Genomic DNA, 13,646 nt, shown 5'->3' with positions numbered 1-13,646 from the left:
TAGGTAAAAAGTCAGTGAACTGTACACTTAAGATCTGTGTTTTGTACTAAAAGTCAATTATATTTCAATTTAAACTAGAGAAATAGAATATATAAAGAAACCGAAATTAGAAAATCAAACAGTGACAGGAGTTAAGGGAGAGAGTTGCCAGTTAGCGATATCTAAATTTTTGACCCATAAGTCTATTAAATATTCTATCCCATATTGAAGTAAAATGATTTTAAAAATTTATTTTGATTCCAAATGATGTCGCCAATATCACAGTAATTTCCCAGGCTCTTCCTTTTGCTCAGGACCCGGTCAATGTCCTGAGAAGGCTGAATCTGGGCTCTGGAATGAGAGTGGGCTTCCTGGACATACAGCCTATACAGTGGCACAGGTCAATGAGCTCCCAAAGAGTTTAATGCTCTGCTGTCACAGTCTTGAAATTCTTAAAAATTTTATCTTTGAACTAGTGTTTTGCAAGAGAAATTTTGAGACGATGAAGCCTGTGCATCAACAGAAGAGATATGTACAATAGATGTATCTGCTACTTGTTGCTGTTCTGTTTGCCCATACAATTTGTGAGGCCCATGGTCACAAAATTTCCGTGGGTTCACAATGTGTGAAAGTTCCATAAGACTCAAACCAAGGGCAAGATAGCATACTGCATCTATGACTGAGTAAGGAATGAAGCCCCCAGAGGCCAGGTTATCTGCTTGAACTGGAACTAGTTTCCAAAACAGGAAAAAAAAAAAAAAAGGCAGTGGTGTTCTAAGAGACAATAATCCTTGTATTGTGGTGGTGGTTTAGTCACTAAGTCATGTCTGATTCTTTGCAACCCCATGGACTGTAGCCTGCCAGGTTCTTCTGTCCATGGGATTTCCCAGGCAAGAATACTGGAGTGGGTTGTCATTTCCTTCTCCAGGGGATCTTCCCAACCCAGGGATCGAACCCATGTCTCCTGCATTGTAGGTGGCTTCTTTACCAACTGAGCCACCTGAGAAGCCCAATTTCTTGCATAGCCAAGTGAAAATGGTGGCATAAAAGGAAAAGGAAATATAAGGCAACTCATGTTTTCTTTTTCTTTCCTTCTTAGTCATTCCTTATTTATCAGAAAGCTGAAGGTAGAATGTGTTGATAGACTGTATGCAAATCAAGAAGTGAAATAAGAGACTTTGCTGGTGGTCCAGTGGTTAAGACATCATGCTGCCAATGCAGGGGGTGCAGGTTCAATCCTTGGTTCAGAAACTAAGATCCCACATGCTGAGGGGCATAGCCAGAAGACCAAAATCACAATAACAAAAAAATAAAGAAGTTAAATAATTGTGCAGCCAATCTAGTTCTAAGACATTTCTATCATTCCAAAAGAACCTGTGTACTCAGAGAAGTAGTCATTTAGTAATGACCTCTCCCTTCAGATTCCGCTGTCATTCTGGCTTTTTATGTTCTATAAGATAAAGTTTTATTTTGTTTATAACCAGAAAAAAAAAAAATCAGCAGCACAAAGAGTGGAGGTCATGCTGAAAGCCCACCTGGCGGATTTGAGCCTGTCAGATAAGTGTGTCATCTCATGCTTCCATTCTGTAACTGTTACTCATTTTATATTACTTGGTAAATTATTAATATAAATGTTATAGATGAACTTAAGATTATGGAAACATGAGTATTATGCTTTTGTCTGCACTATTCTGTACTTTTACCATCTCAAAGTTAAAAATGAAAACACACAATACCTGTTTATTGTTTGAAATCTGAAAGATACAAAATAGCAAAATAATTACTCATAATTTAACCACCTGGAGGTTACTCTTAAATGTCAGTACCCATTTCTTCAGTTCAGTTCAGTCACTCACTCATGTCCGACTCTTTGCGACCCCATGATTAGCAGCAGGCCAGGGCTCCCTGTCCATCACCAACTCCTGGAGTTCATCCAGACTCACATCCATTGAGTCAGTGATGCCATCCAGCCATCTCATCCTCTGTAATCCCCTTCTCCTCCTGCCCCCAATCCCTCCCAGCATCAGAGTCTTTTCCAATGAGTCAACTCTTCGCATGAGGTGGCCAAAGTACTGGAGTTTCAGCTTTAGCATCATTCCTTCCAAAGAAATCCCAGGGCCGATCTCCTTCAGAATGGACTGGTTGGCTCTCCTTGCAGTCCAAGGGACTCTCAAGAGTCTTCTCCAACACCACAGTTCAAAGGCATCAATTCTTCAGCGCTCAGCCTTCTTCACAGTCCAACTCTCACATCTATACATGACCACAGGAAAAACCATAGCCTTGACTGGACGAACCTTTGTTGGCAAAGGAATGTCTCTGCTTTTAAATATGCTATCTAGGTTGGTCATAACTTTCCTTCCAAGAAGTAAGCGTCTTTTAATTTCATGGCTGCAGTCACCATCTGCAGTGGTTTTGGAGCCCCCAAAAATAAAGTCTGACCCTGTTTCCACTGTTTCCCCATCTATTTCCCATGAAGTGGTGGGACCAGATGCCATGATCTTCGTTTTCTGAATGTTGAGCTTTAAGCCAACTTTTTCACTCTCCACTTTCACTTTCATCAAGAGGCTTTTGAGTTCCTCTTCACTTTCTGCCATAAGGGTGGTGTCATCTGCATATCTGAGGTTATTGAGATTTCTCCCAGCAGTCTTGATTCCAGCTTGTGTTTCTTCCAGTCCAGAGTTTCTCATGATGTACTCTGCATATAAGTTAAATAAGCAGGGTGACAATATACAGCCTTGACGTACTCCTTTTCCTATTTGGAACAAGTCTGTTGTTCCATGTCCAGTTCTAACTCTTGCTTGCTGACCTGCACACAAATTTCTCAAGAGGTAGATCAGGTGGTCTGGTATTCTCATCTCTTTCAGAATTTTCCGCAGTTTCTTGTGATCCACACAGTCAAAGGCTTTGGCATAGTCAATAAAGCAGAAATAGATGTTTTTCTGGAACTCTCTTGCTTTTTCCATGATCCAGCGGATGTTGGCAATTTGATCTCTGGTTCCTCTGCCTTTTCTAAAACTAGCTTGAACATCAGGAAGTTCATGGTTCACATATTGCTGAAGCCTGGCTTGGAGAATTTTGAGCATTACTTTACTAGCATGTGAGATGAGTGCAATTGTGCGGTAGTTTGAGCATTCTTTGGCATTGCCTTTCTTTGGGATTGGAATGAAAACTGACCTTTTCCAGTCCTGTGGCCACTTACAACACAAGAGAAGACTCTACACATGGACATCACCAGATGGTCCACACTGAAATCAGATTGATTATATTCTTTGCAGCCAAAGATGGAGAAGCTCTATTCAGTCAGCAAAAACAAGACCAGGAGCCGACTGTGGCTCAGATCATGAACTCCTTATTACCAAATTCAGACTTAAATTGAAGAAAGTAGGGAAAACCACTAGACCATACAGGTATGACCTAAATCAAATCCCTTATGATTATACAGCGGAAGTGAGAAATAGATTTAAGGGCCTAGATCTGATAGAGTGCCTGATGAACTGTGGAATGAGGTTTGTGACATTGTACAGGAGACAGGGATCAAGACCATCCCCATGGAAAAGAAATGCAAAAAAGCAAAATGGCTGTCTGGGGAGGCCTTACAAATAGCTGTGAAAAGAAGAGAAGCAAAAAGCAAAGGAGAAAAGGAAAGATATAAGCATTTGAATGCAGAGTTCCAAAGAATAGCAAGAAGAGATAAGAAAGCCTTCCTCAGCAATCAATGCAAAGAAATAGAGGAAAACAACAGAATGGGAAAGACTAGAGATCTCTTCAAGAAAATTAGAGATACCAAGGGAACATTTCATGCAAAGATGGGCTCAATAAAGGACAGAAATGGTGTGGACCTAACAGAAGCAGAAGATATTAAGAAGAGACGGCAAGAATACACAGAAGAACTTTACAAAAAAGATTTTCAGGACCCAGATAATCACAATGGTGTGATCACTGACCTAGAGCCAGACATCCTGGAATGTGAAGTCAAGTGGGCCTTAGAAAGCATCATTATGAACAAAGCTAGTGGAGGTGATGGAATTTCAGTTGAGCTATTTCAAATCCTAAAAAAAAAACCCATTTCTTAGTGAAGGGAAAATGGACCAACCATCTAAGCATTTTATGAAGGTTAAAGTGGTGGCATCTGAAAGCAAAATATCAATGACTAGTGAAGTCACTCAGTCGTGTCCGACTCTTTGCGACCCCATAGACTGTAGCCTACCAGGCTCCTCTGTCCATGGGATTTTCCAGGCAAGAGTACTGGAGTGGGTTGCCACTTCCTTCTCCAGGGGATCTTCCCAACACAGGGACCGAACCCGGGTCTCCCGCATTGTAAGCAGACGCTTTTACCCTCTGAGCCACCAGGGAAGTCCAAGAAGGAAAGTGAAAGGGAAGTCCCGTCTGACTCTTTGCAACCCCACAGGCTGTAGCCTACGGGCTTTTCCGTCCAAGGTATTTTCCAGGCAAGAGTACCGGAGTGGGTTGCCGTTTCCTTTTCCAGGGGGTCTTCACGACCCAGGGATCGAACCCAGGTCTCCCACATTGTAGGCAGGCGCTTTACCGTCTGAACCACCAGGGAAGGAGGTTTCAAATCGCACTTCACCAGCTAGCTGGAAGCAGAAGCTGCTGAAAGTTAAGCTCCTGAGGCAAATGCCCTCCAGCCCCACCCAGTCCTTGGGCACAGCAACACTGTCCTAAAACAGGGTAGGGACTGTGGCTTTTGGCTTTAAAATAGGACTCCATTTTCTCTCTCTCCAATTTCATCCACTGGAGACCAGACTCAGCTGGGTTGGCATCCTCCTGCTTGGCAGTAGAAACCTTCATTCAGCATTCCACCTTGTCCTCCATAACAGGGTGCCAGGATACATTCTACTGTAGAAAGCTGTTGCTTTGGCAGGTGAGAAAAGCAAGGAAATGGAAGGATTATACAACTTTATCTCACTGAAGTAGGAACTGAGGTAGGAACTTTACCAAGAAACATTCAGCTGACGTTCAGCTGGAGTGGTGAATTGGTTAGAGGGTTTGGGGGTCAGGGCTGAGGAAGATGAGAGAAGCTGACGTGAGAAAATACGCTGCTCCAAGGGACCTGAAACGGAGACAAGTAAATCTGTAATAAGGTCAGTCAGCATGGTTCTGGGATTTTCTGCAGGAGAGTCCCCAAATACAGACAGAGAATCTTCTCAAAGCAAAATCACTAAAAAGGGAGGGTTGAGAACCTGGGTGACTTGGGGAGTTTTAGGCTTCCTCTGGTGGCTCAGATGGTAAAGTATCTGCCTGTAATGCAGGAGACCCAGGTTCGATCCCTGGGTTGTGACAATCCCTTAGAGAAGGGAATGGCTACACACTCCAGTATTCTTGCCTGGCAATCCCATGAAGAGAGGAGCCTGGTGGGCTACAGGTCATGGGTCAGACAGGACTGAGTGACCAAGCACACACAGAGCATCTAAAACATAATCAAGATTTGGCTTTCTGTATAGGATAATCAGATGTCAAGATCCTCTCAATTTTTCTAAAAGAAAAATACTACAAAGTGGTTTCTCTTTAATCCAGAAATTCCCCTTAAACTGGAAAGGTAGGAGGGAGGGGTAGGCAGGAACTGAAAAGGCGGGAGGGAGAAGTGGGACTAGATGACCTTCAAGGGCCCTCCCAGAACAACAGCACCCAAAGGCAGGATAGTCCCCTGAGGGTGAGCTGGAAATTTGTGTGAGTGTTTTTTGAGTGTTACAAAGATAGCATTTAGTAAAGCTAAATGTAATCAATGTCACTTCTTTTAAAAGATAAACACCAAATATTTCTTGCTTGACTTTAATGTACGTTGTTGAATTTTCTGGGATTGCAGCTACTGAATACACTGAAGGAAAATTATACCTCCTTTTATGCAGAACTTTACCAAGAAACATTCAGAACTTTTGAAATAATACCAGTAGTAACATGTCAGCTAATGTTATTTAAATCAAAATAATATACTTGTTTTAGTCTGCATTTATAGCTTTTGCAGTCAAAAATTCCACATACAGAAACTGTTAAGAAATTACTGAGCTATATAAAAAATTTTAAGTTTGGGCAAAAAATGCTTAGAATTGGGCAGCATCCAATCTAGCAGAGAGAAAGGAGCTCCGAGGAGCTGTACAACATGAAAGATTCATCCGTAGAAGGGTGGAGGAACAAGGAAGTTAGAGGAGGCCAAAAAAAAAAAAGAAGCATTTTGTTATTGCAGGGTTACTTTCTTTCAGTTGATGGCAGGAGTCTGTCAAGCAGTTTACGCAACTGGTGCTGATCAGATGATTCTTGATTAACTAGTTTAAGATCCCATTTCTGGGAGAACAGAAACTGTAATTAGGTTTTGGTTTGGCAACATGGGCCTTGGCATAAATGATTCCATTTTGGGCCTGTTGTCTTATTTTTTAACACTACAGACATATGACGATTCCATTATGCATTCCAGTAAAACTGTGACTAAGCATTTACACATCCAACTGTGTGTTTTATTACAAATTACTTCCAGTTTTTTAAAGTAAAGGGGGTGACAAAAACACTTATTATTTAAAAAGGGAGGAGGGTGTAGATATGTAGAGCTTAGACCCATTAGCCTAGGGTAAGATTTTTTTTTTTTACTTTGGGATCAATAGACCTTTAAGAGCATCATGAAAACCAGGAGACTTCTTATACATTTACATTTAAGCATAAACACTTGCATAAGCACCTTACCCTTTGTATATACAAATAGATTCATTCTAAAGGGACATTTGGAAGAGGAGGTACTGGATGAATGCGTGTGAATAGTTTACTAAACTATTAAAATTGGACCAGTGTAAACAGAAAACAACCCTTATTCCTTTGCAGCCTTATGTTTAAACTCTCCTCCTGCTGCGTGCTAGGTCATTTCAGTCGTGTCTGACTCTTTGCGACCCTATGGACTATAGCCCTTCAGGCTCCTCTGTCCAGGCAAGAATATTAGAGTGGGTTGCCATGCCCTCCTCCAAAGGATCTTCCCGACCCAGGGATCTAATCCACCTCTCTTAAGTCTCTGGCACTGGCAGGCAGTTTCTTTACTAGCACCACCTGGGAAGTCCCTTAAACTCTCTAGAATGGCCCTTGTCTGTCTCAGCACAAAATCTTGGGCAGTATTTTCATTGTCACTTTCACATGAGTTTTGATGAAGTTTCTCTTCTTGACTACATTTCAGCCAGGCACTTCTGAGCCCTCTCTTGAGTAGGCCTCAACCTTGGCCTGCAAAGATTAGAACAAGCACAAACATAGTTTCTAACAGCTCAAGGCCACATCCCTAGGATGAGTCTCACTCCCTTAAAGTGCCTCCCTAGAAAACTCCATGCTGCCAAAAGAATTGACTGTTGCAGCCAACACCTGAAGATAGAGCCTTGCCTCCCTCTCTGTGGGAGAAGAGACTTTGATAAGGGCCAACTAACACACACAGATGGGTTTCACAGGCGCCACCCCACCCTTCTAGCTTTTTATAATTTTTCACTTCCCTGACTCTGCTAAGGCCCTCCCCTCTCCCTATTCCATTTTCTCCCCTTTAACTGCCCAGCCACCTCTGCACAAATTCCACTAAAAGTTGGGTTCAGTTTACGCTGGAATCTTCTCCCTATGGCAATGCTAAGTCACTTCAGTCGTGTCCGACTCTGTGCAACCCCATAGACGGTAGCCCACCAGGCTCCCCCATCCCTGGGATTCTCCAAGCAAGAACACTGGAGTGGGTTGCCATTTCCTTCTCCAATGCAGGAAAGTGAAAAGTGAAAGTGAAGTCGCTCAGTCGTGTCCGACTCTTAGCGACCCCGTGGACTGCAGCCTACCAGGCTCCTCTGCCCATGGGATTTTCCAGGCAAGAGTACCGGAGTGGGGTAAAATTGCCTTCTCCGCCTATGCAATAGTGTAATACTAATTAAAATTTGTCCTTACCACTTTAGCTAGCATCTGCCTTTGTTTTTCTTTGATAGTTTTTAGGATTCAGGCAACCGACCTTTTTGCTGAAGTCACCGCACCCTTTCGGGTGATCATCTTGGGCCAAGTCCAGCTCCCTTCCCTACGTCTACATCTGTTTTTTGAGTCACTTATGCACTCCCTAACCCACCAAACTTCAGGTTCAGGCCATTCCCAACAGAGTTCTCTTGCTTAACTCTGTTGTCAGAAAAGCAGCTCACCACAACATTGAGACCCTCAGGTCTGAGTCAAGTGTCCTGTCTTCCAAGCTTCCTTCTTGGTTGGTTTCAGAATGGCCTAAGCACCCTCCTGGGATTAGGAGAACATCAACACAATGATACAGTGGACTCTTGCTATTCATTTCTCTTTCCTTCCTACAATCAATTTTTTTTTTTAACTCATCTGGTCTTTATTTAAACTTTTTTTTTCTATGTTTTATTGATATATAATTGATACAGGGTGCTCTGTAAGTTTCAGCTGTGCAGGATAATGATTTGAAATGAAAACGAATATCAGGAAATGATTACCACAGTAAGTTCAGTGGGCATCCATCATCTCATATAGAAACAAAATTAAAGAAATAGATATATTTATAGATGTATAGATATATTTTTACCTTGTGATGAGAATTCTCAAGATTTACTCTCTTATCAGCTTTTATATATAACATCCTTTACCAATCCCTGATGGATCAATGATCCTTTAATTTGGGTCCTTTGCCTGGAATTGTAAATGCCAATCAAAGGAAACGGAGTTTGGTATAGCAGAGCAGAAATTTTATTCATTGACCAAGGAATGGAGAAGAGAGAGTTCATGCTCTAAAAACACCTTCTTCCCCAGGAAATTTTAAGGGGTAGGAGGGAGACTTGTCATCAGGGCTCTAGGAAAGTGGTGGAGATAGATTTCCTTGAGCAGCCAGGGGCAGCTGGGGCTCACACAGTCTTCCACAATTCTTTGCACATGGTACAAATTGTGCCTAGCAGAGAACAAATCCCTCCTTGGGCAGAGATCTTAGCATGGTAATGAAGCAAAGGTAACTTTCGGATACCTCCAGGTCTCATCTGCTCAGGTATGGTTCTGTGATCAAATCAGAGCCAGCTGGTTCAGAGCAGTTGACCACAGCATTTCTCTTAAAGCATAGATGGAAAACATCTCTGTCAAATGCCAGGTGCTTTAGAAACAAACACGGGGATAAATTAACACAAGCATACTTTAGCTCTCAGGGGCTGGTATGGATGACAATGCAGCAGCGTTAATTATGTTTATCATGTTGCACATTACATCGCTAGGACTTATTTACCTTATAACTGGGCGTTTGTTCCTTTTAAGCACCTTCATCCAGTTCCCCCTCCCCCACCTCCTACCTCTGATAACCACAAATCTGACCTCTTCTTCTATGAGTCTATTTGTTTATTTGTTTTGAAATATAATTGACATACAACACTATTTAATCCCTGGTACACAACATAGTGATTCTGTATTTCTATACATTTCAGTATGATCACCATGACCTTTATACCATATGAGGACACAGTGAACCAGAAAACAGACTCTCAGCAGACAGTGAAACTTCTGGTATCTTGATCTTGGACTTAGCCTCTAGAACTTGAGTAATAAATTTCTGTGGCCTTCTGGGAAGGCCACCCAGGTGGGCTTCCCCTGTGGCTCAGCTGGTAAAGAATCCGCCTGCAATGCAGGAGACCTGGGTTCGATCCCTGGGTTGGGAAGATCCCCTGGAGAAGGGAAAGGCTACCCACTCCAGTATTCTGGCCTGGAGAATTCCATGGACTGTATAGTCCATGGGGTTGCAAAGAGTCGGACACGACTGAGCAACTTTCACTTTGACTACTTTCAGTTTATGGTATTTTGTTATAATGACCCAAACAAACTACCGGGATTTCAGTTTTTTTGTAATTGTTGAAACTTGCCTGTGATCTAACGCTAAATGCTGAGGATGAGTGTATTCAGTTGCTCAGCTGCAGCCCACCAGGCTCCTCTGTCTATGGAATTCTCCAGGCAAGAATACTGGAGTGGGCTGTTGTTTCCTTCTCCAGGGGATCCAGTGATCAAACTCACTTCTCTTGCGTCTCCTGTATTGGCAGGTAAATTCTTTACCAGCTGCACTCAATATGCCAGCAAATTTGGAAAACTCAGCAGTGGCCACAGGACTGGAAAAGGTCAGTTTTCATTCCAATCCCAAAGAAAGGCAATGCCAAAGAATGCTCAAACTACCGCACAATTGCACTCATCTCACACGCTAGTAAAGTAATGCTCAAAATTCTCCAAGCCAGGCTTCAGCAATATGTGAACCATGAACTTCCTGATGTTCAAGCTGGTTTTAGAAAAGGCAGAGGAACCAGAGACCAAATTGCCAACATCCGCTGGATCATGGAAAAAGCAAGAGAGTTCCAGAAAAACATCTATTTCTGCTTTCTTGACTATGCCAAAGCCTTTGACTGTGTGGATCACAAGAAACTGTGGAAAATTCTGAAAGAGATGGGAATACCAGACCATCTGACCTGCCTCTTGAGAAATTTGTATGCAGGTCAGGAAGCAACAGTTAAAACTGGACATGGAACAACAGACTGGTTCCAAATAGGAAAAGGAGTTTGTCAAGGCTGTATGTTGTCACCCTGTTTATTTAACTTATATGCAGAGTACATCATGAGAAACTCTGGACTGGAAGAAACACAAGCTGGAATCAAGATTGCCGGGAGAAATCTCAATAACCTCAGATATGCAGATGACACCACCCTTATGGCAGAAAGTGAAGAGGAACTCAAAAGCCTCTTGATGAAAGTGAAAGTGGAGAGTGAAAAAGTTGGCTTAAAGCTCAACATTCAGAAAACGAAGATCATGGCATCTGGTCCCACCACTTCATGGGAAATAGATGGGGAAACAGTGGAAACAGTGTTAGACTTTATTTTTGGGGGCTCCAAAATCACTACAGATGGTGACTGCAGCCTTGAAATTAAAAGACGCTTACTCCTTGGAAGGAAAGTTATGACCAACCTAGATAGCATATTCAAAAGCAGAGACATTCCTTTGCCAAAAAAGGTTCGTCCAGTCAAGGCTATGGTTTTTCCTGTGGTCATGTATGGATGTGAGAGTTGGACTATAAAGAAAGCTGAGTGCCAAAGAATTGATGCTTTTGAACTGTGGTGTTGGGGAAGACTCTTGAGAGTCCCTTGGACTGCAAGGAGATCCAACCAGTCCATTCTGAAGGAGATCAGCCCTGGGATTTCTTTGGAAGGAATGATGCTAAAGCTGAAACTCCAGTACTTGGCCACCTCATGCGAAGAGTTGACTCATTGGAAAAGACTCTGATGCTGGGAGGGATTGGGGGCAGGAGGAGAAGGGGACGACAGAGGATGAGATGGCTGGATGGCATCACTGACTCGATGGACGTGAGTCTCAGTGAACTCTGGGAGTTGGTGTTGGACAGGGAGGCCTGGCGTGCTGCAATTCATGGGGTCGCAAAGAGTCGGACACGACTGAGTGACTGATCTGATCTGAAGACACCTGGGAAGACCAGTTGATGATTTTTAGTGATGTTCAGTATATGCTTGAAAAGAATGTGTAATACTGCTTTTTTCAGTATTGCTACTGCTACTGCTAAGTCGCTTCAGTCGTGTCCGACTCTGTGCGACCCCAGAGACGGCAGCCCACCAGGCTCCCCCATACCTGGGATTCAACACTGGAGTGGGTTGCCATTTCCTTCTCCAATGCAGGAAAGTGAAAAGTGAAAGTGAAGTTGCTCAGTCCAAATTTATATATAAAGATGCATACACAAGTAATCTATTACATATAATAGATCACATAATTATGCATTGTAATACTAGATTATATTATTATACAATATATGTGTATAAAATGTTATATATTACATATAATATGCTAAAAATTATCACCATATTAAACTTAGTTAACATCTGTTACTATACACAGATATTACATAATTATCAACCGTATTTCCCACACTGTAAATTTCATACCGGAGACTTATTTTGTAAGTGGAAGTTTGCACCTCTTAATCTCCCTCACCTATTTCTCTCCTCTCCTCAATCCTGCCTACAATCAACCTTTGATTTTTATAAATATAGATGGTGTTATGGGTATCTTATTCCTTATTGCATCCTCAGCATTTAGCCTCTGCCTAGGTCGGAGTAGGCTTTATAGGACTTTGTTGTTTGTTTTTAATGGATGAATGATTATGGAATTGATAAATAATTTTTTTGCATGTAAGTTAAGGCAAAGAACAACAAAGAAAATTCTAAATAAGGTTATTTTTCTGTTTCAGTTTTCTTCTCTCTTATCCAGTTTATTTTCTTATTCCAGTTATGCTTTTCTCTCACTCTTTGAGTCACCAACTTTTTCCCCTTAAAGTGATTGCCTTCCTTCACCTATTCATTTTACAGTCCAGAAGTCTGGCTGAATTCATTCTTTACAGTAGAAAAGAATGCTAACTGTAGGGAGACTTCCTAGAGTCTTTCTCAGATGCCCTTTTCATTCTGTGGAAGTGAAAAGAGTGTCCGCCCTGGGTAATAGAGGAAAATTGGATAGGATAAATTGCTTCCTTTTCAATTTATTTTCCACAAAAGAAATCCTGCTTTAAAGGGAAACTTATTTATAGATAGGATAAGTGAATTTGATTCTTCTTTGGGTTAGCCACAGTGTTGACACAAAAGGGAGAAAAACACCGGAATTGTTACACTTACCCCATTGGTGGTTTCAGATGGCCAGTTCCTTTACCAGAAACTGAAGGTCTTTCACAACTGACTTTGGATATCACGGATGAAAGAAAACATTGCATAGTATCAGCCAGCCTACAGGACAAAGACCCTAAATTCATAGACACTCCTAAACTGAAAGTGACAGAAATGTAACACAAACTAGTAAAGCAATGAAGAAAATTTGTTTGCATTACTCTAAAACCCAGGGATGGTCATTATTTCAGGTAGGACTAGGTCTAAGGACTGAGAGGATGTTAGGGTTCTGACTATGTTTACCTGTAAGAGCCACATAGTAGGCAGGATGAGAATTCCAGAGTTTCTGCACTGGAAATTCCAGATTTGGCCTCCCTCCGTTTTTAGTAACCCTAATAGAGAATGTTTTCTTGATAGTTCCTGTAGAAAAGTCTCAGAGAAGGTTCTGATGAGTCTAGCTTGAGAAAGGTGCCTCAAATCAGCACTGTGGCCATGGAGATAGTATTCCAATTAGGCAGGGATAGGATCCAGCTTCATACCTGTAACTGAGAGGTGGGGAGGCTAATGGCTAAGGGGTGGGGTCAGTCCCAAATCGTATAACACAGAATGGGTCTCTTTCCAAACAGACATTCTAGAAGTTTTCAAAGGAAAGAAGTACTGGCCAGCCCCCACTCTTCCATCAATATTTTTCTTATGGGTCTCCACTTTAAACTTCTTTCAAGTTTGACACTTAAAAGATGGCAATTTCTTAAAGTATCCTGTTATTAATTACAATATTTAGTAAATTTTTATCAGAAATCATCTCTATTTCCAATCAAGATTACTCATGCTCTAATTTACTTTTTTGTTGGAATCTTGAGAGATGTCAAACTTTGACAACTTTGTTTTAGTGACTTTATGGCCTGGAAAGAGAGAAAATTAGGGAAAAAAAAGAAAAGACACAAATAAAACAGATGTAAAATAACTCCAAGAGTGCAGCAGCATAATTATTACTGAGAAAATTGGTAGCCTTAGTTATCATTGGAGTCAGCATGG

The 13,646-nt window shown here is 41.7% G+C and overlaps 1 long non-coding RNA gene across 1 annotated transcript; it reads right to left on the bottom strand.

The window, feature by feature from the left end:
* Positions 1–4,841: 4,841 nt before the first annotated feature.
* Positions 4,842–9,151, bottom strand: LOC123330628. Its single transcript, XR_006546656.2, has 2 exons — positions 8,127–9,151; positions 4,842–5,050 (listed from the first exon to the last, which is right to left on the bottom strand). It is a non-coding gene; the product is annotated as an uncharacterized LOC123330628 (long non-coding RNA).
* Positions 9,152–13,646: the final 4,495 nt, after the last annotated feature.

The sequence above is a fragment of the Bubalus bubalis genome, chromosome 19 (genome assembly GCF_019923935.1).
Source record: "Bubalus bubalis isolate 160015118507 breed Murrah chromosome 19, NDDB_SH_1, whole genome shotgun sequence".
Taxonomy (NCBI): domain Eukaryota; kingdom Metazoa; phylum Chordata; class Mammalia; order Artiodactyla; family Bovidae; genus Bubalus; species Bubalus bubalis.
The sequence above is the reverse complement of the archived record's forward strand: the minus strand, read 5'-3'. Positions and strand labels throughout refer to the sequence as shown.